The 24,278-nt window shown below is 37.8% G+C and overlaps 1 protein-coding gene and 1 long non-coding RNA gene across 2 annotated transcripts in view; both read right to left on the bottom strand.

The window, feature by feature from the left end:
• The window catches only part of DMD (dystrophin), a 1,152,080-nt gene that overhangs the window by 1,105,132 nt on the left and 22,670 nt on the right, over positions 1–24,278 (bottom strand). The gene's annotated exons all lie outside the window — the stretch shown is intronic.
• Positions 10,833–24,211, bottom strand: LOC146444177 (uncharacterized). Its single transcript, XR_014852545.1, has 3 exons — positions 23,820–24,211; positions 20,364–20,417; positions 10,833–11,770 (listed from the first exon to the last, which is right to left on the bottom strand). It is a non-coding gene; the product is annotated as an uncharacterized LOC146444177 (long non-coding RNA).

Here is a 24,278-nt window from a genome sequence, read left to right as displayed (position 1 = left end):
ACATCAGAAAAGTCACTGAAATTATGTTGCATTGAATCTGCTGGGTTTCTTTTTTTTTCTTTTTTTTTTCCTCTCTATTTTCAGGAGCATACTTTATCGGAACTGCATTTATCATTCATATTGAAGTCCTGGCTCAAAACTCACTGCGCTAGTCTTCTACAAAACACTGATGAAAGATGGTTCTGGATCGCAGAATTTGCAGTCTACACGACAGATGAAAGATGAATATAAAGAAGCCTGTGCTGAGGAACAGGCAGCTCGGTGTGCCAGGAACTGTCTCAGCGCAGTGATTGCTAAAGAGGTTAAACCAGTCCCCATGCTCATTCCACCTCATCTGTAAGTGAGAACGCTGCTGAGTGCCAGGGTTTTCATATGGAGAACACGTTCCTTAAACTGCACCTGGGATACACCCATCTCAACAAAACTCCCCAAAATCAGTGGTTTAAGCTGCTAATTAGCCTTCTGAAAGAAATTATTGCAGTCACTTCCCTACTCATTCAGACTGGAATTGGTGATAGAGGAGAAAAGGAAGTATAAGTGATAAGTGAGTTATACTACTTACATGACAAATTACCTAGAAATGCTGGTGGTTTTCTTTCCTGAACTCCTGTCACTTAAAACCTCCCAACAGATAGTTCTAGACGAAATTATTCCTGGATGAATGCTTTAATTGTGTGTTTCCTTTTGTTTTCTCTTTGTAGTTTCTGTTAATTTTGTAGATGGAAACCAATTCTGCTGATCTGTGTCATTGTTTTCTGTAATTTCTATCTGGATCCAATAAAAAATATTATTGTTTTGAAGTGCATTTCTTCTACACGTCCTCATGCTTTCTGTAGTGTCAGACAAAACCATAATAAATCTAAGGGTAGTAATTATGTTACTGAAATTCTATATTAAGCCTCCAATGGTAGTCACCCTAGACACAGAGAGAGAAGAATAGGAACTCATGACTCTACTCCTTTTCTTTTCCTCCTTTTATTTCAGAAGAAAAGCCTCTGCAATAATTTAATTAGGCTATGAAATCAATATTAAGCTACAGTTTGATTTTAGTACTACTCAGCTCTTTTATTCCTTCGAAGATTTTAAATTCAACATCTGGATGATCAGTCTGAGTGGTTGGTACTGAACCAGAACAGTTACTGTTTAAGGTTTATAAAAAAGCTTGTGGGTGTGTGGATATGCAGAAACTAGCACTGGTCAGCTCCCTCTTGAAGATGAGCACATTCTGCCAGGAAGTAAATATCTCCCCCATTGACACACCAGTTCCTTCATCATTTTTCAAGATAATTAAATTTCATAGGCATCTTTATTCCTCAAACACTTCTCCAGGAGAACAGAGACACTACATAATCTATGGTTTTGTTATGACACACACTGTATATTTAGTTTACTTGCTTGCTTTTCTTCTCTTTCAGCAATACCTTTTACCAATTTTCTGCATTTCTGAGCAATCAGACCCCTAAAATTTATAGGTAAGGTTTTCAGAGGAACTACACCCACCAGGCAGTGCAATTTGGGTATAAATGAGGATTTAGAGGTACAAAAAAACCTCAGTGAAACACAAAATTCCTGATTTACCAGACCACTTTCAGAACACACACCTCCACTTCTTCAATAGGGAAGGGGGAGATATGCAGAGGGGAGGGCAAGGGGGGAAAAGAAGTCACCACAAAACCAACCAAAAAACCCCCAAAAATCTAAACACACAGACCAAATAAAAAGCAAAGGAAAAAAAAAGAAAACACAAAACCCACAAAAAACCACCAAAAAACTCCCCATACTCACTGTCTCAGACCAATCTACTCAGAGGAGTTTTTCTAAGCTCACTTTTCTCCTGAAACTTTGTAAGACAGCTGAACGTGCAAAAAAAGAGAGAAAAAAAGAGAGAAAAAAAGAAGAAAAGCAGACACTTTATTGCATCCTAAAGCTTTGCCTGAAGCTAGGTAAGGGTGATAATGAGAAACATCTTCATGGCTGCATTCTCAGGGAAACCACTCTTGAAAATGGCTTTTGGGAAAAGCAAGATCTTCACTCCTGCATACTGCTCAAAATATGCTTTCTACAGAACCACTTCCTATGATACTAAAATTTCTAATAATATAATCAAATATATGCCGCTATAGATCAAACTTCTTGTAAATGACACAATTAAATCTTTCATACGTAATTGAAACTGGTTAAAACAGGAACAACATTCAATCACACAAATATTTCTGCATTTAATTGGAAATTGGGGGGAGAATTAAAAAAAAAAAAGGACAGACTAACAGCAGAACTCCTTAAAGTAAAGGATAGCCCTATTACATGATTTTTCTAGTAATGTGGTCCTTCACTTCCCTAGCAGTGACAGCTCATGACATCCAGAACATCTCAGAAGTGATAAATCAAGATATCTGTCTCCTTTGAAACACAGAAGTATAAATTGTGCAAATTGGGAATATGCATAAGGCCATAGCCTAAGGTCTCTAACATTTTAGAGACCTATTGACTGGAAAAAGGAAAACACAGTGTTAATATCAAATGTGGACAATTATTTGAGCTTATATTCTCAGTAGTTTTGAAAAGTATTTTTTTTGTTTCTTCTTTTCTCTCACACAATGAACTTACTCAGACAAGTGTATTTTCCATTGATAACGTCAGGTTTAAAATATGCAAGACACTTTGGGACAGGAAAACAGTAGCACTCAGACATACACTGCAAAAAAAAATTGCTCATGTTTGTTTCTTTCTGTAAGGAAAAGTATCCACATTTCAATCTGCTTTTTGCTGTTGAAAAACAAGAAGTAAACCTTGGCAAGCTCAGAGAGAGGCTGAAAGAACTTTGTTGTCTTTAATCTCCCCTCTCCTGTTTTCCGAATGCCAGGTTTGAGATGCTTGTGTAAAGATATAATTCTAACATTTAAAAAATGCTGCCCCACCTTCCAGGGGCAGACTCATGTCTGAAGCACCACTCAGACATGGTTATCCAGAAGATTCTAGGAAATCCATACATGCATCTATGCTTTTTTTGAGGAAGTTTGTGCTTTAATAAACTGAACATACAAAAAGCCACTAATCGCTCCTCTGTAAATCAGATACCTTGTTGCAGGCACAGTTGCTTAGATACAGAGTAATCAGGGTAAGTGAATAAATCAAATTATCAATAACATAAACGATTGCATCTTATTATTGAAACAGTCAATTGAAGTAATTTTTAGATTAGCTAGAAAAGAGAGATTTAAAATTTACTGGACAACATGAGATGCCAAATAACTTAATTAAATGAACATTAGTAGACATTTTAAGATTTGGTCATTGCAGATACATTGGAAGCACCATTGTTCTCTTTACAACAATAATTGCAGGAACTACTCATGTAAAGTATCTCTTCAGTCATTCTGAAATAAACACTCAACTAAATGCTTCACAAATTGTTATTCTTGATACAAGGTAAACCCTTATGAAATGAACCTACAATGTAACAGTCTGAAACCATTCCGCTGGCATTGATTTTACTGCATTTGACAACAATGTGAGACTGAAAAGGTGGGCAAAGTTCAGTTTACAGCAGAGATGATTAATAGGAGACAGAATAAAGGTGCACAAAATAACATATGGAAGAGAAAACGCAAATTAGGCACTTCTAATTGCTGTGCCTCCTAATGCAAGAGCAAAGGCCAATCAATGAAACTGAAAAGGAGACATTTTAAATTAATGAAGGAAATCTTTTTACACAAGCTATAATTAATCTTTGAAAATCACTTCCCAGAAGTAGAAAACCTCACAGCTTATTGAAGAAAGATATAGATAATGAGAACATCTATTTGTATTTAATAGGATGATAAATAAAATAAATTGATCATTGATTGTTGGGAGCTGTAAGGGGGTCTAAAGAAAACCACTTTTTTTAAGAAGAGCAACTTATTCTGTCTTAATCAAATAAAACAGTTGTTATGTTCCTCTTGGAGCTCTCTTAAAGCTTACTATTGACAAAGACCTATTAAATATATAGGTAACAGCTCTAAGTGGATACAACACTTTGCAGTTCATAGTCTTCCAGAAAGCATCTATGAAGTCATTAATCTTATTGATTGACTCTCCCTAGATCTCACCAAATAATTCTGGAGACTTTGCTGCAAGATCTGTAAAGGCAATGATAGCTACTTTAGAGAGAACTGTGAACTCCAGAAATAAATGAGGACCTGTTTTCCCTTTTTTTTAATTAAAACTTTCCAATTCTAAAATTTCTGAAGTACATTGGTTATAATTTCCTGACATGCTGAGAATGAATCCAACAAGAGGAGACACTCTGCTGGACATGATAATCAAAAGTAAGGAAGGATGTGTTGAGAATGTGAAAGCTGAGGCAGCCTTGGCTGCAGCAACCATGACATCATGAAGTTCAAAGCCTGTGAGACATGCAGAAGGCAAATGGCAGGACTACAGCCCTGGACTTGAGCAGATCAGACTTTGGCTTGTCCAGGAACCTGCTTGGAAGAATACCACATGCCTAAAAAGGATCCAGGAGAGCTCTTCAATTTTCAAGGACTACCTTTTCTAAACTCAAGAGCCATCCATCCTAACAATCCAGGAACACCAGGAATACAAGCAAAAGGCAGCAAGAGACCTTTAAAGATTTAAAAAGGAGCTCCTGACAAGAGCCAGGCATAAAAGAGAAGTGTACAGAAGTGGAAGCAGGGGCAGATGACCCAGGAAAATCTAGATGCTGTCTGAAATGCAGGGACAATGCTAGGGAAGCCAGCCCAGAGCTGAACCTGGTAAGAGACAAAGAGTAGTAAGAAAGATTCTGCAGGTACAGCAAAAGAAAGACTGGGGAAAATATAAGTCTGTTGCTGAATGGAACAGGTGACCCAGTGGCAAAGGACACAGAGAGGCCACTGCAAAGACCTTTCTCACTCCTGTCTTTACTGTGGCACTCAGCAATCACAGATAAGGTCTGAGATAAGCTGGGAAGTCCCGAACAAGGAAGATTTACTCTTAATGGAGGAGAATCAAGATAGGAGACTATTTAAACCAGATGGAGAGATATAAGTTCATAGGACTTGATGGGTGTCACTCATGAGTGCTGAGGAAATGGGTCAGTGTCACTGTAAGGTCACTCTGCATGGTTTTGACAGGCCTTGGTGGCCAGAAGAGGATTCTAAGAAAGAAATCAGATACTATTTATAAATTCCACAATGGCAGGGAGGATGATAACTACAAGCTACTCAGTTTCACCTTGATCCCTGGGATGAAGATGGAGCAATAATCCTGGAATCCATCACCAAACATATTTGAAAAAGAGTGACAAGGAGGTGATTGGATGCAGGCAGCAAATATTCATGAAGAGAACATCCTACTTTAGCAACCTAATTCTTTAGCACCTAGTGCTTTAGCACCTATTTCCATGGTGAAATAACTAACTAACTGGATGAGAGGGGAATAGCAGATATTTATCTTTGTTTTGGCACAGCTTTCGACACTCCTAACACACTTGGGGATGACCTACTCAGGTACCAACCAGGCAAATGAAAGGAGGTCGATTGAAAACTGAGCTAAATGCCAGGTCAAAGGTTTGTGTCCAGCAGCACAACGTTCAGCTGAAGACCACCGAGCAGTGCTGCATCCCAGGGGTTGATACTGGGGTCAGTTCCATTTAAGACATTTGTTAGTGAGCTGGGTGAGGGGTGGAGAGCTCCCACAGCAAGTCTGCAGAAGACACACACAGAGCAAAGATAGGAGGCATGTAAATACCTGACAGAGGGAGTAAAGATGATGGAGCCAGACTTCCCAGTGGTGCCCAGAAGCAGGACCAGAGACAACAAGTACAAACAGTAACACAGAAAATTCCACTTTATTTTTGGTTTTTTTTTGTTTTTTAATACCATGAAGATAGTCTACCACTAGATTTAAGACACTCAAAACACTGACTGCCCTGCTCTTGGCTGACTCTGCTCTGAGTAAAAAGTTGGACCAGAAGATCTTCAGAAGTGCCCTCCTGCTTCTACCAGACTGTGATTCCAAATTAACTGTAACAGAGCATACAGGACCCTTCACAATATTGGAAATCACAGTATGCTGAAAAGAGGCAAAAAAGTAACAGTAAGGACTGCTGGTAAAGCCCCAAATTGGGAGAGAATGTAGGTGTTTCCCTCAGGGAAGGGAAGACACCCTTGAAGGTCCAGGAACTCTTTATGATTACATCAGGTACAAGCTTATGTGACTTTACTAAAACTCTAAAACCCAGAAAATGGCAATTAAAACAAACAAACCCTAAATAATTCAGAAGAGTTGGCCTTTTTTAATCCACTCTGAGATGCACAGATACCAATTACCTAGCTACCACAGACAAGCTGCACTGTGCTTTCATTTCAGGTCAGGATACATCGACCAAAACTCTCAAGGGCAGGAGGAAAGATATTTTCATCTCTTGAGCTCTGCCAAAGACTAACTGCTTCACAGTTAGCAAAAACTCTTACTCTTGGGTATTTTCAGCCACCCCAGCCCAGGATGGAGGCCAAAGGAAACACTTCTCCCATGTATCAGGGAGCACAGAGCAAACAGGCACTCTCTCCCCCAGGCTCCATCCTACTCTTGGCTACTCCTGAGATGATCAGGCACAGCAGACCACAGACAATACAGCAGAAGAAATGCTAATTTGACACATCCTCTAAAAATGAGGTCAGAGTGACTTTAAACTAAATAAATCATGTTCTGCTGATCTTATAAAAAATGGCCTTAGCTTTAAGCATTGGAAGTAATTCCCCTCAGATGAATACTTTTGCTTAAAATACAGGTCTTGTTCAAGTCTTTTCAGAAGTGATGGAAATATTAACAAAACACAGTCCTACTAGCAATTAAACTTTTGGAGGATTAAAAAGCATGTATTTAATTTTTTTTTTACCCCACAAATTACAATAGCTACCTTTTGGACCATGGTCTAATTAAGTATTTTTAAAGGCAATTTCCATTTCACTAGAGATTATGCAGCAAGTAGGTTTTATTCTTTTTATTTTGTTTTGACAGCTTACTCTAATACATTTCTTTACCTTAATATATTTTATCACAGCTCTATAATTAAGGAATAAAGAAAACACTGTAAGACTACTTCCTCTTTATTCATGTCACCACTAATCAAAATATCTATGTACTCACACTTCATTATTTACATAAATTTGGGGGTAAGTATGGTGATTTGGGGAATTCCCAGGGCTTTGAATCTATAATTCATCTGTCCTGTCAAGGATATGCTAGGTGTCTCCCAGGGGAGGTGGCTTTCTCACTGAACAAAGGGAAAATCATGTTTCCAAAATTATCCCCGTTGGATATAAGGGAAGAAATTGTGTGCAAAGCTTTTTCAGCACCTTCAGCCTTTGAACGGTTTAAGACTGTTTTGGCTTGAGGCCAGCATGACAACAGATGTCTTAAAACAATGTTTAATTGATGAGGATACACAGGTGAATAAAAACAGACAATCGGATCAATTTCAACATCCAGCTGAATTTTTATTACTTTAACAGGCTGTGAAGAGGTGAGAGTATGACTGATATATGACTCATAAACACAACAAATCCATTATATACAATTTTCCTTACCAACAGGAAAACCTCCCCTGAGAGAGCAGGAAATTGCTTAACCCAGAGCTACAAAAATTTCAGATGTCTCCTTTTCCCCAGGCAGGTTAATCCACCAATAAAATCCCAGATTTCTGTTTCTGAAAGCTATTCTTGGGACCTTTGTATTTAAGCTGCTCCTTCAGCTATTCCCTTACCTGACATCCAGGCAGCATTCTAGGCACAGAGAGCTGAGCAACACAAAAAGGGTTTGGCAAAACCTCACCACCCATTCTGGCATTCGGTTTGCCTCCCCTTCTGTAAAATAGGATAGGCTTGGTGTAAGAGGATTAGCAAGCACTTGTCCAAGTTCCCATGTGGAAGTGATGCCTACATATTCAAGCACATGGGGAATCTGGAAGAATTAAAGGACTGGTGCTGGGTTGGTATTTGGATCTGGCCAAATCATCACTACAAGAAACAAGAGAATCCCAACAGCTAATGCATTATGGAGCAGAAGGTAAAATGCAGACCTGCAAAACTCTTTTCCTGTTTTTATGTCTTCTCTCTATAAGAACTACTGATGTACAATTAAATTACTAAATTGTCTCATTTCATCACAGAGAGCAACATCACCTCTATCCACCTCAGCTGAAATAAGGGAGATGACTGCACAGTTCAAATAGGAATAAGACTATGCTGAATGAAGATAAAACCCTTCACTGCTGGTATAACTACTGAACAAGTGCACCCAAAATTAGCAGTTATCAATCTCATGTAGTCTGAAGCAGAACATCCATTTGATTTTCCATGTATTATGCTTTCCTTTGCCCCGAGGCATGGAAGGAAAGCAAAACTCAAAAATCATTGACTGACAAGACAAGAAAAAACAGGATGCCACCATTCTTCTAATGCAATTCTCCCTTCTTGGACAAAAAGGGTCATGTGAAAGATGATGTCAAGCTGTGCATTTCTCACTGTTATAAAAGCAGTATGAAATTCCTTCACTTTACAGGTAATGGCTACACACAACAGCAGCTGCAAGACTGTCAGACAAATAATGTGTTGCTATATTAGGCAACTAAAATTAAAGTGAATTTGTCCTTCAACATCAGTGAAGTCAGCTTATAAACTTTTATTCTCTGAGGTAACTGAACTCTCTTTTGGTTTTTTTTTAATCTCTTCCACCTAGATGAGATAGAGTGTGTTAACATCCTTGGATAATGTCATTATTATCAATTGCTTTCAGAAAGAGACTGTGATTAAAATAATGAAAATTATCATGCAAGATCTTGAATGAGATAAAACTTTAATATTTTCAAAAGCATATTCAGAAGGGTGTAAGCGCTATTTCAGCCTGGTTTTGAAAAACAGAGTTGCTTCAATTAGGAGAATACTGGTACAGTTTTGAGCAATAATTTTTAAGGATTGTTGCCACTCCATGTCTCCAAGATGGACTGTTCAAAGTGAGAAGGCTGAAAGGAACAGATTTCAAACTGAAAGGAATAGATTTCAAATATTATAAGAAACAGTTTGATGTTTACAAGATAAAGGTCTAAGATAGAGAAGTAGCACCATATTTCTTGAGTGAACCATTCGGTATTGAACAATATAGTAACACAAGAATGATTTAAAAAGCACCACAAATCAGTGCATGAGGTAAAACAGTAACATTTCTCTTGCCCCTTTTTTGAAATACAAAATAAGCATTGTGTCCCACTCTCAAACCTGAGCTCTGTTTTAAGGAGTGATGCTAACATGCTTCACTTCCATATTATTATTTTTCAAGCAGATGCAGAAAATGACTTTGTCAAGAATGGTAGATTTTGACAGGGCAAACGACACACTTTCCACTGTTCATGAATACAATTTATTATTTTCATCTATTTACCCATTTTTACTTACCCCCAATTTACTTTCAAGAAAAAACAGCAATTCAAACTCTAAAATAAATAATCCAACTATAGACATCAGAACAGTATTAATTTACCAGTTAATCTTTTTCTGCAGAACTTTACTCAGATTAAATGCCCATGATTTTTTTTTTTCCTTTTGGTGTTACTTAATCCAGAGAAATCCTCCTCTCATATCACAGTAAGCTCAAGGTTTCCTAGGGACACGTGCTCCTGCCAAACAGCCACTTTTACCAAATGACTGAAGCCTGATATGAAGAACCATCAGTTATCCTTATGGGACAGCCACAAACAGAACAGATAAAGAAACAATATATTTCTTAATTTACAATCTGTTACCATAATACAGATGCATTATGAACAGGCAGTAGCTTTACAAGATGGCATTTTACTTATTCATTAGGCCATTAGATCTTCATAAAAACAATGCTTTGAAAGCTGCTGCTCTGTTTGCCTTGTCATGCTCAATAGAAAGAAACAAATGTTAGTTTATGGGGAATACAAGGAGTTAAGTTTTTCTTTTAGAAGATATTTCATTTCTTGAAGGATGACTGATTTTGCCATAAAGTTCCAAAACAGTGCAAATTTAATTTTTTCTTTCACTTTTGCTCAGGCAAAGTGCCTTGTGCTAACAGTATGTATAAAATGGCTCTCAAAAAAAGAACTTAAGCCCTAAATGTGCCACAGGAAGGGAAAGACTTAGCACCATCCTTTAGTAAATTATTGTCTCACCTCACAGAGGAATTTGGGCAAAGAAATCTACAGTTACGTTAAGCTTTCATTGCTTCTGGTGAAACACCATTTAGATGTTTTTGCTTAAAGAATTGCCTCAAATTGGATAAAACCAGCCAAAGTGGATTATGTTATTTATTGTCCTTTATGTGCAGAATATACTTACTGACCAGAACAATCCCATCATTTATCTTCAAGACATTTCCTATGTGTTTATCCCATTTTGGAACAGCTTTTTTCTAGCTCCTTGTACTAAATTGTACCAATGAATGGTTTTTGTGCTGGAGATTCCATTTTGTTTTCACAGATACACAAAAAATAGCTATGCTAGAGAATTGGGTGACTAACAAAAGTACATGGTCCCTACAGAACTTTATTTGGATGTTTTCCCCATATACAACTCAAAACATACTGGATGTTTTCCCCATATACAACTCAAAACATACTGGCAAATGGCAGTAACTGCAAACTGGCAAACTAACAAACAACTATGTTAACACATGCTTAAAGGAAACCACTTTCAAGCTAAAAAACAAAATTATTCACATTTGTTACTAAACTTTTCTTTAAAAAATTTTGATGTCCAGAGAAGCCATTGCCTATTTATTTTTAATAATCATGACATTTTAATATAGTTAGTAAACATATAGAACAGTTCCTTTCAGAGGTACAGGTTTTGTATGTTTACCACATGCAATCAAAATGTTGCATGTACAAGACTATTGGTTTGTTTTAGAAACAAATCTGAAACTTTTACATAAGAACTTCTGTCAGAGTTATTGACTCATTTAAATATTGTCTCTATGAATTTTCTTGTAATAAATTGAATGGTTGTAGCAATATTTTGCAATCTATGTCTGACAATTGTGTCTGAAATAGTTTCCTTAATTTAAAAACAAAGAAACAAACAAAAACAAAGAAACAAACAAAAACCCAACAAACCAAAGAAAGCCCACCTAGCTCTCAGAGAGATGCCCAAGACCAAACAGCTTAAGATGAAAGAAACTGTATTTCAGTTTTGCTACTGCAGAAATTACATCATACTTTTATATTTTAATGCAGTATTTTATATTGCATTAGTGCAACAGTAAGTGTATTATAGCAGCAAAATGAAGGTAAGGCACTATAGTGCCTAAGTTATATAGTGTTTCCAAGTTTTGTACATCACATTTGAAAAACACTGGGTAAAGCCCATTACAAAGAGCTTAAATGCATTAAAACATTTTCTGTAAAACTCACTACACGTTAGACATCTTCAGAAAGAGAATATGCCAGAAGAAATCAAGATTCCATTTAGTCAAGGTGAAGAGGTTGGACAAGTCCTTTGCATCACACTGGTGCTCTCCAGGCTCAGCCTGCTAATTGCTTCAGACTCTGAGCATGTCTAACATACTGAGAAAATTAGGATCCACACTCAAAAAGGTCTTGCAGTTGCCTTCTTTTCAAAAGGCTGCTTCATACTGCAGGCTCTGTAGGAAAACCCTCATTAGGGAACCTCAGCTCCCCACTTCCCACAGGGATTCCAACCTCTGACTCCTTCCATTCAGGTCACTGTGGGAACTCACCATCCACCTCTGTGGCAGCCATGACACCCTCAAAAACCAAAAATAAGTTTTATCAGAAGTTGGAGGCAAGTAAAAAAGATAAAATAAAATATAAACACAAATCAGTAAGCAAAGACCAGAGTATTAATACAAATGCCACAGCTGCTCTGAGCAAGGACCTGTTCCCCAGGACTGTGTACACTTCTGAGCACATGGCTCATGGGATTAAATTCCCTTCATTGCTCAGGTATTCCAGAAGCAATGTACTCTAGGTAACAAAACATGGCATGACACAAGCACAGGCCATTTCTGCTGCACGAAGTGTAGTTGTCTTCCTCTGTTTGCTTCCACCTTCCCTCAGACTTTTGCAAAGTTTTCACGTGTATGGTTATCTTTAGAAAGAAGTAATTAAAGAATGAAGATTTCAAAAGACAATTATGGAATGAGAAAGTAGGCAATATACATACTGCCAAGGAAACTAATCAAAAGACCACTCCCAAGTCCTTTTTCAGGATCTTAACATCACTCAAGTGATGGTGCTTCACTGTTCACATTAAAAGACTGCAGTAAGTCAGTTGCAGAGTTTGCCTGGTTTTTAAAACAAAGTTTTTTGCTTCTCAGTTTCATCTCATGCTTCTAGTTTCACTTTAATAAAATTCAAATTATCCATTTAAAACATGAAAATAACCTCACAAACCAAACAATAAATAAGCTTTTTTTTCCTTCAGAAAAGGTAAGGAACTACAGGCAAAAATATGAAAAATAGCATTCATAAAATCAATCTAAACTAATGAACACAGAAGAGCACATCAGCAGACCAACCCTGTGACTCCATCACCCAAAGCTGCTGGTGAGGAACAAACCCAGAGCACAAAAGCTCTCAGTTCATTAAGTCAGTGCTATAAAAACCACAGGTCTCATTAACATTAATCCTGTAACTCCCACCCTTTTACAAGTGTCAGAGACAGATTGTATACAGACAGATTTCACTGCATGTTGCTTTATCAAGGCAGTTACATTTCTAGTACCTTTTATTACTGGTACCTCTGAAAATAGATTCTTTTTTTCTAGGTTGGACTATAGAAGTAAAAACTGGTCTCCAGACAAATAAAACAAGCTACTTTATGGAAAAATCAATTTGCCCTGATATGAAACTGAGTATACAAGGTGGCATTGGAGGCTTACGCTTGAAGAACCCAGGGATAGTTTTCAAATCCTTTCAGGAGCTACATCTCATTTTCAAATCTATATACACCGTATTACTGACAAAATCTCTCACTTTCTATTTTCTTCCATTCATATAGTCTCCCAGTCTGAGCTGGTCTGAAATTTTAAGTTCATACAATAAGTCTTATTCCAATCGCCAGAATTTTATAACAAGAAATGCAATGTTTTGTCAAAAAAGGGGATTTTACACACAAAGAGAAGGGTTTAAGGCAGAAGAATTTCTATTTTCACTTCCCAACAGCTAAACAAAACTTGATGGATTTTTTTTTTTTTTTAAATCTGGTCTGTCAGAAATAAAGTGGCATACTTGCAGTATATAATGGAACAAATTTGGAATATGATTGCTACTTTTAGATACAAAGTCAGTTTTAATTAGAATGCCCTAAATTTAGGGCCTCAAATTACAGACAGTTTTATGGTCCTCTTCCCAATAGATTTCTAGCACTTACTTGTCTTTTTCAAATGCACTAATGTCCATGCCCTGCAACGTACATGGAAATTTAGCTGACCTCTTTTTAAATCGTGATGAAATTGCCTCATCAAGATTGAGAGAGCCCTCACCTCTTCTAAAGCAGTTTATTCACTAAATACAGCTTTTGAACCTTAATTCCTCCATTTTAAATTAAATCTTTTAAATTAACAGTGATCATGTCTTTGCAAACACTCCAGTAATGATAGTGCAGATGAGATATGTTGATTTTCAATTCCAACGTTATCTTGAGCAGTCCCTGGACAAGGGAGTATCCATGGATACACAGGTCCACCATCTCCCTCCCCACCTAAGTAAACTCTTAAAAGTTACATCTCGCTTGCTTAATTAGCACAAAGCCTCATAAAAAGCCATATTACCATGGAGGAGGAAGAGTGGCAACTTGGAGTTGAAAGCTGAGCTAGAGGCACACTGGACTGCAAAGCAGCATTTGTTGCTTGTAGCCACAATTAATTTCTGAAGTGCAGAACAAACTAATTTTGCAGGCAGATAAATAAGGTAGTTTACAAATATATTTTTGCCATCAGAATTACTGAAGAGAATTGTAGTAATAGAAGAGAATCATAAAGAAAGAAATAGCAATATAGCAATGCAGAGATTACCAGTGGCTCCAGCATGGTAACAGCTGCATTAAGCTTAAGAAGAAGCAGGCAGAGACATATCATCACTTTAAAAATAGCTTTACTTATGAAGAAAGAGTAGAATTTGGCATTTGACACTTTAAAGAAACTCCAGTGGGGGGGCTGTTAATATTTTTAAAGAATTAAGTCTTGAGAGATACAAGGGCATTTCTCAGTGGAGAGAACTGCTGAAGTGAATTCAGTTTAAAAGATTCCAAACATAGAATGCCAAAAGTAAAATTATCTGGTGGTTAACTTCACGAGACCACAAATCCAGATTTGATTCAGCATGATTTTTTCTGCCACAAAATCCAACCGGAATTTTCTCTAGCCCTTGAATGATAAATTGTGCAGTTCTGTTTTTGCCAACCTCTATGATTCTACTCAAAGACATTCTCCTAGAAAGAGTTACTACGTTGAAAGCAAAAGCACCAGCTTGTAAATATATTGGAGACTCCATTTTCTACAGAAGTCTGTAGAGCAATATTAAAACTACTCTATAAAGACTGGATCCAGCCCTAAACACAGACTAGGTTATAGATAAAACACACCTCTGTAGATCAGCTGCATTCACCACCTAGGGGTACTCCTCTCTGCTCTCCTTTGACAGAAATTCCTCATCCTCTTCCACAACCACATTATCAGTTTAAACTTGAGATACTCTAATGGGTTTGCTTCTCATGACAACCATCTTCCACTACTTTGATCACAGAAGCCTGAGTATGTCCTAATATACAACTCTAGCTTTTCACAGTCAAAGTTTCCTTCCCTCCTATTTCCAAGATACTTAAGACACACACAGGAGGAACCAGTTCTTGGAAAATTGTGATATTTTAATTGATACCTTGAAATCCCACTCGGGTTTCCAGTGGAATCATCGTCACCTTCTCTTGTGAAAACTTCCATCATAAGAAAGGTCAAAGCTTTGCTTGGTAAAAAGCTGCCTACACAGTGACTTTTCTCTGAGAGAAAATAGGGCTATTCCCATCTCTCAACAGCATTTGGTTTCATTTTTCCAACCAAAAAAAAAATTAAAACCTGCATTACACAGAACAACCTATTATGCAGAAGCTATGTGACTTGTGAGGATGAGTATTTGCAGACTACACTCTGTAACAAATCTCTGATCATAAGGAGAGATCCCATGAATATCAGGCAGCAGGTGTATCTCCACCCAGAGATAGAAAGTGCATGTTCACTGATTCCCTTTTTTTTTTCCATTGGTATTAATTATCCTTCCTTTGTATTGGTAGCTAAAGAAAATTCTCTAACCATTGAAGAAATTAAATTCATTGAAATTTCAGGTAGTATTTACGTGCTTTCTCAAGTTTTTAAAAATATTTTGTTATCTCAAAGTCAGCTAGCCTTCTTCAAAATAGCATTTTAAAGAGAAGGCAGCTGAGAATTCAGCCCTGAACTAAACCTTTGTTGACCTTGACTTCATCACTTTGCCACAGTTATTGCACATATACATAATAATGAACAGTGACATGCAGAAAACAGTGTAAATTCTCAAGTACCAACTGGGACTAGGCCTGGACAAAACAGGCAGACTGAGCTCAGGAGAGGGAAAATACAGATATTTGCCACTAAAGGTGAATTGCAAAATTCACTAAGCGTGAACTCCCATTCAAATAAGAAGAAATATAAAAAACTTATAAGAAGTCATGTACCAAGGTAGTAGCTGTTTTTACATGGTGTTCTTCTGTGAGATACTGAGCATTTCTTGAAGGTACCAGAGAATTTAAACTTCCCTTGATGTCAGTTGAAACAAGGACAGTGAAATCAGGCTAGATCAGGGAAGAATAAGAATTCCTCTCCCAGCAGATCATGAAAATGATGAGTAACAACTCAATTTTCCTAAGTGCTTCTTGGAAATACTGCATTTCCAGCTTTCGAGGCTTTTTTCCTTTTTTTTCTTTAAATCAAACATTATATAAAGAAAAAAATCTTATCCTTTTCTCAACTCAAAATCAATCATTATGGGTATTTAACAACCCCCTATTTACAAATATTAGCACCTACCAAGACCCAAAGACAAAACGGATCACAGATATGTGTCAATAGTTAATACCAAAGGAAACAAATTGATTCAATTAAATTCTAAAAGCAGAAAAATCACAATTGATGATGCTTTCAAATAAATCACAACCAAAATCAGATTGTCTAGTATTAATATATTTTGTTGTAAGGTTCACAGATGCAGTACAATGGACTTGGAAAGAAGATAAAGATTGTAAAAAAAATAAAATTATAGTTTAGAAATTATTCTGAAAGAGGTAATTAAAAGTTTTTTTTCCCCACATCATTTTACTAGGGTTTGGTTTATTGCTGTGGTAGATCAATGAAGACTGCAAAATACAATTAGGAAAGTAAATTGACTCAAATTCACATAATAATGGTCAAAATAACACACTGTACTTAGGAATATCACTGCAATGTTTTCTACAATATCCTTCACTGTGCAAAAACATTAAGTTCCTTTACAATATTTGAAAGGACGGATTTTTTTTTTACATTTTGATTACAAAAAAGTAAAATATTTGTTAAATATTTAAAACCCACTGAAAACACCCGTATTTATCTAACTGGTTCCTTCTAGCCTCCCCCCAGTTTTTGCAGCACTGGTGTAATTATTCCTGAGGACTTAGGGCAGTGCTGGAGCTGAAGCAAACACATTTCTGCCGGGAGAAACAGTGACTGAGACTGATAAAGCCAAAAGAAACCAAGCTCTTCTGGGATGGGGCTTGAATCTTCAAGATTTTCTGGCAAAGGATCACTGACTTTTTCATCTCATCTTTCACCAACTTAATGAGACTGTCCAAGGTTGTTTTCTGCTGCTTACTTTTTTGTCTGTTTTTAAATTGGCCAAGACTATAAATTAAACATAAGTTAACTGTGCACCAGCACAGAGAAGACTTGCATTAGGCACACAAGCAATATTATTTGAAGGGTATGCAAACATTAAAGCATAAAAATATGTCTTGCTGTTCTAGAACAAACACATAATTTGACTACAAAATAGGTGGAGTTTTTCTTATATACAATAAAGAAAAACAACTTTAAGGAGCTTAATGTAGCATGCTCCTAGTGCTAGCAGTGTTTAGAAAAAGAAGACTCACTAAACTAAATTATTCTTAGTTGGACAAGAACATCACACAATTAAAGCCTGCAATCCCTTTGCACTAAAAAAAATCACAAACACTTATTAAGAAAAATCGTTTACAGTTGAATGGGACAAGCTGAAAGACAGAAGTCTAATATGTTGAACAATCAGGAGGGTTTCTTTGGCTTTTTGAGTGATTCCTTAAAGATTGACAAATGCATGTAGACACAGACCCATAACTCATGAGTTCCTTTTGGAGTAAAAATATCACAAGTATTAACATGACAGAGAAGGACAGAAGCAAGGGCTGAGAAAAAAGTAAATATGCAAGCACAGCAGCAAGCCAGCAACCTATCCAAAAGGTAGAGACAAACTCTCCAGTAAAAAATGAACATGCTTGAGTGTAAAACAAAGCAAAACAACAAGCATGGAAAGGCCACAGAACAATGTTGCATCTCCTCTTACTCCGAGCAGTACTTTGCAGTGATGCATTTCCCTGTCTTACAGCTTCAGGTGGATCTCAGCATTTAAACCCTGCAAACATAGAGGTCCTATAGCCCAGAAAGAAGAAGCTTCCAATGGCCACTGAGCTCCAGAGGAGATGCAAGGAACCCCTATATCCCATATACATTTCCAGAGATGCTACAGGGCATGCAGGCTTCGGTTTCTCATTTGTCTGAACTGCAGCTGCTACTGGCTTTTATTATGAGAGGCACAAGGTACACAGTGACAGAGTGGGTCTGCATTTTGTTTTTTCTCCCCATCCCTGTATCTTTCAAGGTCAGAGAGGAGATGCCTGTTTGATTAAGGCCATGAAATTATAGGAAGCTTGTGATTTCACAGTATTGGGTGATCAACTACTTTTTCCCTTGAAGAAATCCATTAAAGAACTACATAAGATCTGCACTGTGGGCATCAGAACCCTAAGACTGCTGATGCTGACAGCCAGCTCACCACACAGGTTGTTTTCATGCAGACAATAAGCAAACCACACAATTTCAGAGAAAAAGAATACTAAGGGTTTGTTGATATTACCATTTTAAAGTGAAGAGCATTTGCCTTCTCTCTTCTCTTCTCTTCCTCACCCTTCATGTTTTTAAGGGAATTACAAGTTTAAACAAAGTCTTATAAAAACCAACCATGTGAAATTCAGCAAGGGAAAGTGCTGGCTTCTGCACCTGGGATGGGGCAGCCCTGGATGTACAGACAGACTGGGAATGAGAGGCTGGAGAGCAGAGCCACAGAAAGGGACCTGGGGGTCCTGGCTGATGGTGAGTTGAACATGAGCCAGCAGTGCCCTGGCAGCCAGGAGGGACATCCCTGTCCTGGGGACATCAGGCACAGCATGGCCAGCCGGGCAAGGGAGGGGATTGTCCTGCTCTGCTCTGAACTGGGGCAGCCTCACCTCGAGTGCTGGGGAGTTTTGGGTGCCACAATGCCAGAAAGACATTAAGCTGTCAGAGAACATCCAGAGGAGGCCATGAGGATGGTGAAGGCCTTGAGGGGAAGCTGTGTGAGGAGCAGCTGAGGGCACTTGGTCTGTTCAGCCTGGAGGAGACTGAGGGGAAACCTCACTGCAGTTACAACTTGCTGGTGAGGGGAAGAGGAGGGACAGACACTGATCTCTGCTCTGTGGTGACAGTGACAGGACCTGAGAGAATGGCCTGAAGCTGTGTCAGGGGAGGTTTAGATTGGATATCAGGGAAAAGGTCTTCACTCAGAGGATGGCTGGGTAACTAGTGGCCCACAGTGCTACCAGGGAGCACTCTTCTGAGGAGATAAAACACAGAGCCATTCCCACTGTACTTCCACACTTCCTTACTTATTCCCCACTGATTTTCCCCAACACAATTTCATTGGTCTCTAAGTCCAGGACCAAAAGCAGTAGAGCCAATTCTTCACCTTTTCTGTGTACAATCCTACCCACAAATTTTTCTTATACACACTATTTGCAAGAAGTCCTGCTGCAGTAAAATATAAAGAGGCTTCCAAACACAAAAATACAAATGCAAGTTTCTGCTAGAAAGTGAAAAAAAATAAAAAGAGAACTGAAGTTGATAGCAGGGATTCCACAAAAGGGCAAGAAGTGAGAGAAGAGAGGCATAAACTTGACTAGAAATAGGGGAAAGAACAAACCTGCCTTGACTGCCACCCAGCTTGATGACTACAGGAATAGCTGAAGCAAGGCACTTCCTTAGAAAGTAAATTGGGCTTAAATCCCAGAAATCCCATTGCAAAGATGAACAGATGGGGTAACTTTTAAGCAACACCTGTAATATAGTTGTGTTTGTATCCATAAATAAACTGAAACCAAACTAGAGGTAAAGAAAGATGCTGTATTTCACCACAACACACTGTGGGCAGAGAGCAAAGCCAAAAGAAACATGCAGGTATAAAGCAAGGCAGGAAGAGCAACAGAAAAGAAATTGGAATTGTTCAATGATAAATTCAGCTATGCTTCTGGCAGGTGTTGTAGCAATAAAGGCAGTAACGCTGAGAAAAGGCCAATGTAGATAAACAGGAAAGCAGAGCAAATAATCAAGACAGGCATAGGCATAGCATAAAAATACTGGATATACAAGAAAAGACACACAAATATACACACAGAAAGAGGAGAGATACACACAGAAAAGAGACTGAAAAATGACAGTTGAAAGAGTAGATCACAAAAGTACACTTGCCTGACATATTTTGAAGATAAATATTTTTCAAAGTACTTTAAGTACTGCAAGTTGGAAAGAAAGGATATATGAAAGTAAGGCTTGAAGGTTGGAAAAATCAGTTTGGCAGAAGAGGTAAAAAGAGTTATTTCCTCTCTAAAAGAATAAAGTTACAAGGTGTGTGATTGCAGTGCCTGCCTGTATCTATCCAGTTGAGTTTTATTGGCATGTGTAGATTGAGGACTATGAAATATTCCAATACTGCTCATTTTTACTGGCTTCCTTTCCACTTATTATATTGTGATTGCTCAAACACATGCACCCCTTATTGAGTGTCGAGCTCCAAACATCAAAATATTGAACTGTATTTTTGACATTTACCAGAAGTATTTCTGGACTGTTTCTGGAAAGGACAATATAATTAGTTCTGGACTTAATTTAATCCTGCCCAGATAATGATAATGTCATGGTAATGACCTTCAGTCATAGCTGTCAGCTCTCCAGCAATATCAGTACTTTGTTATTTGTCATCGACTTACCTTCCCCCACTTTCACCTTGGGTGGAATCAGCTTTTCTGATGTGATATATTGGCCTATGACAGAGCATAGAGTTATCAGGTTTGCTTTTTATTGTATTAATTCATTCCTTTTTTGGGATGAAATATTTCTAACTTTATAAACAAGCAGTCCTTCAAATAACGTCAAGAAAGCCAAAGCAAATTACATCAAGTCCTTAAATGTAGTTTATGACTATTTTTTATAAACCTCTACCAGATTACAAAAGCAAATGTACTGGTTCTCCTCTAATACGTTGTTATTTCATTATGGTTTTAAAATCTAAAAGTCCTACATATCTCTCCTTAAATAAACACTATTTTCTTCAGAGTAAGTTGAAGCTCACTAGGGCAATTCTCAAAAGCATCAGAACATTAGCAACACATTTTGAAGACTCATGCGTGGTATACTCCATGTAACTTCCACAGCACTAAGGAAGAGCACTTATTTGATGGCAAAAGACTTATGAAAACTAAATATTTCAGACCAAATTCTGAGAAGCAAACTGGGTAAATCCTGATTTCCCAGGATTATAAAGTATTATAAAATATTTAGTTCAAGATGTCTGCTTCTTGTCCATCTTTACAGACTTTCTGAAAAGTCTGATTCAGCTACATGAGAACCTGGGTCGAATTTTTCTCCATGTTAAGATGTGCTTATAACTTCCATAAAGGATTTGCAGTCTTAAGTTTTCCATACAAAGGTTTCTAATTCTTAACAGAGTTTTAGCTTGAAAGAATACTAATTAGTATTTGTGAACTGATTTGAAATTAGATTTCAAGTACAGAAACATTCACTCTTTGTCCTCAGACAGCTTTGAAGCCTACTTGTCAAAGCATCCACTGAAGGTGGGCTGCAGACAAGCAACACGCATTTAAATTTAATGTTTGTGAGACTTCCTATCTTTGCAAGACTTGTCTAGATGCTCTGCCTACCTGCCTAATGCTATCCTGCTGTCTGTTAGCAGGCAGGATCAGATGCATGGCTTTCACTGCTGTCCAAGATAATTAGACAAGTGCACATCCAATCCTGTCCCAAACAGTTGACACATTTCCTTTGAGCTGATACCAATCCAGCACTTCTTAAAAGGTTTACTGCTGTATTCCTCTGTGCCAGATGTTCACAACATGGACGTTGCAAGTATTTTTGGACAGTTTTCTATAGATGATAAACATCCTGGGTTTACTTTTCTTTTTCAGTCTGGCAGAAGAAACAGAATCGCAGAATAAATGAATTGGAAGGGATACACAAAGATCATTGAGTCTCACTCTTGGGCGCTGTGAAGATCCATTCTAAAGAGTCACCTCGTGTGCCTAAAAGCACTGTCCAAAATCCTTCTTTAGCTCTGTCAGGCTTGCTGCTGTGACCACTGCCCTGGGGAGCTGTTCAGTGCCCAACCACCCTCTGAGGGAAGAACCTTTTCCTGATATCCAACCTAAACCTCCCCTGACACAGCTCCAGGCCATTCCCTCAGGTCCTGTCAGTGTCACCACAGAGCAGAGATCAGTGTCTGCCCTTCTCTTCCCCTCACCAGGAAGTTGTAACTGCACTGAGATCTCCCCTCAGTCTCCTCCAGGCTGAGCAGACCAAGTGCCCTCAGCTGCTCCTCACACAGCTTCCCCTCAAGGCCTTCACCATCTTGGTTTCCTTTGGACACTCTCTAATAGTTTGACATGTTCCTTACATTGTGGTGACCAAAACTGGTTTTGGCTGGGATAGAGTTAATTTCCTTCCTTGTAGCTGGTAGAGTGCTGTGTTTTGGATTTGGGAGAAGCCACTGATGATAACCCACTGATGTTTTGGCTGTTGCTGAGCAGTGCTTACACTCTCAGAGAGTTTTATTCCTCTCTTTTCCTTTTTATTATTACTATTATTATATTTTACATTACATCAGATAATAACTATACTATCTCAACCCACATATTATTTTTCTGATTGTTCTCTCCATCCCCCAGGAGATGGGTGTGGTGCTGGTACTTTGTTACCAGCTGGGGCTAAACTAAGACAGAAACTGCTGAAGATGTTTGATTTTCTCCCTGTGCATCACCAGCGCCCTTCCCAGATCAAATAGAAAACAATGACAGCCTAACATCCAGATTTCTGATTGTCACATGTTACTTTAAGCTAAAAAAAGAATTTTGGTCAAATGTGAAAGACTGACTGATTTTTTTTTTTTTTTGGCTTTCCAGCAAACTTCTTTACTCCCACTCTTGAGTCAACTGAAGGCCAGGCATTTAGTCTTTTTAATTACAAAAGTACAAGTGAATCCCCTTGAGGAACCAAAGACTTGTTAAAGTCTTTGTGTCTTTCAAAAGAATTTAACACATTTTTTATTTGAGAAAAAATAAGCACATAAACAGCATTAAATCATGGGTATCTGTGCAGTTTTTATCTTCAGTGTTTTATTTCTTAGATGTTTTAATGTTTTTAACTTTGCTGTCACACTGCCTAAGAGCCCAGACTATAAACTAAACTGAATTATTTACCACTATGATCCCCTCTTGAGTTCACTAAGTTACCTACCTCTGAGAAGCTGATAAAACAAGGTAGAAAGCCAGATTTTGTTCCAATTTTTAAAGGAGAGCAGTTCAGAAAGAAGGCAGACAGTCAAATAAGAATATTATTCTGTTTACAGACAACCTTATGTTCACAGGGAGGTACCTGCACACATATTTGCAGACTCAACTTTCTAATTAGAAAATTGTTTCTTTTAAATACCACCTGCTCCAGCTTAAAACACAATTTAAGACCCTGAATCTGACTTTTTAAAATAAAGATATATTTCCAACTTAGATGGGAAACATAATGAAAAAACAGGTTTTTAAGCAGCTGTTAGGAAAAAAAAAAAAAAGACAAAAAAAATAAACCCAGCCAGGATGTGGTGAATTTTTTCTTTTCCTAAGGCACCTTTTTCCCATATTCCTCATCATCTAGGCAGATTACTTGTCTCAGAAACTCTCCAGATCCAGCTACTCATCATCTCTTGACACAGTACTAAGATAAAAAGTTGAAAAAAATAATATCAGGTCCTCTAGTATTTCAATTCTCACACTTCACAGACTCATTCTAGTCTTCTGAAAGGTTGTTCTTACTGTTCTGGTCATTCTACTATTAAAAAAAGAATATTACAGAAACCATGACACTGCTATAGAACACAATCAAGCCAATACAAAGACCGAACAATCAGAGTTACTTAAAGTTGCAAGAAAAAATAGGTCCATTCTCTGAAAGAGCACAAATTGGAAGCAGACTTCACTGAGTTCTGATGGGAATAAAGAGCAGCACTAGGGCAGACATAGAGGTAAGGATAACCTGAGACACATTGAATTTTAAGGATTTTTATTTTTCATAGCCAAGTTCACAGAACTACTAGCTTTAAAAGTAAAAGGAAACCACACCATGCAAAATACAAAACACAGATGTGAATTCTTAACACTTACCTGGGAATAAACCCTGATTAATATTCAGCAAATGCAGATTAAACACAGAGGGTAGGGAGACTGTTTTCAAAAGGTAGTGGGAAATGAGAAGCACAATCTTATTTTCCCCAAAATCAACCCAAATAAAACAGAAATTATTGACTAAACCACAAAAGTTAATTCTTTATCCCTATGGATGACCCAACTCCTTCTGTCTCATTTCTATAACTGCAAGAAGCCTAAGACCAAAGTGGAAAAAAACCATACTGGCAGGCATGGCAAGCTATAACCTTTGGCAAAAACACCCTTAAGCTCTACTGTGCTTCCCAGCACACTGGGACACAGAAAAATCAGGCTTGCTCCTGGCTATTACTGCTGAGAAACTGGGGACTGTGAAATAGCAGCAGAGAGAGAAGCACCTCTCCCTTCCCTGGTAACAGCAGATGCAACGCCAACTCCTCTCCCAGCTCTATCCACCTC

This window comes from Lichenostomus cassidix, chromosome 1 (assembly GCF_008360975.1).
Source record: "Lichenostomus cassidix isolate B80296 chromosome 1, HeHo_3.0, whole genome shotgun sequence".
Lineage (NCBI taxonomy): Eukaryota > Metazoa > Chordata > Aves > Passeriformes > Meliphagidae > Lichenostomus > Lichenostomus cassidix.
This window is presented reverse-complemented; position numbering and strand designations above follow the sequence as displayed.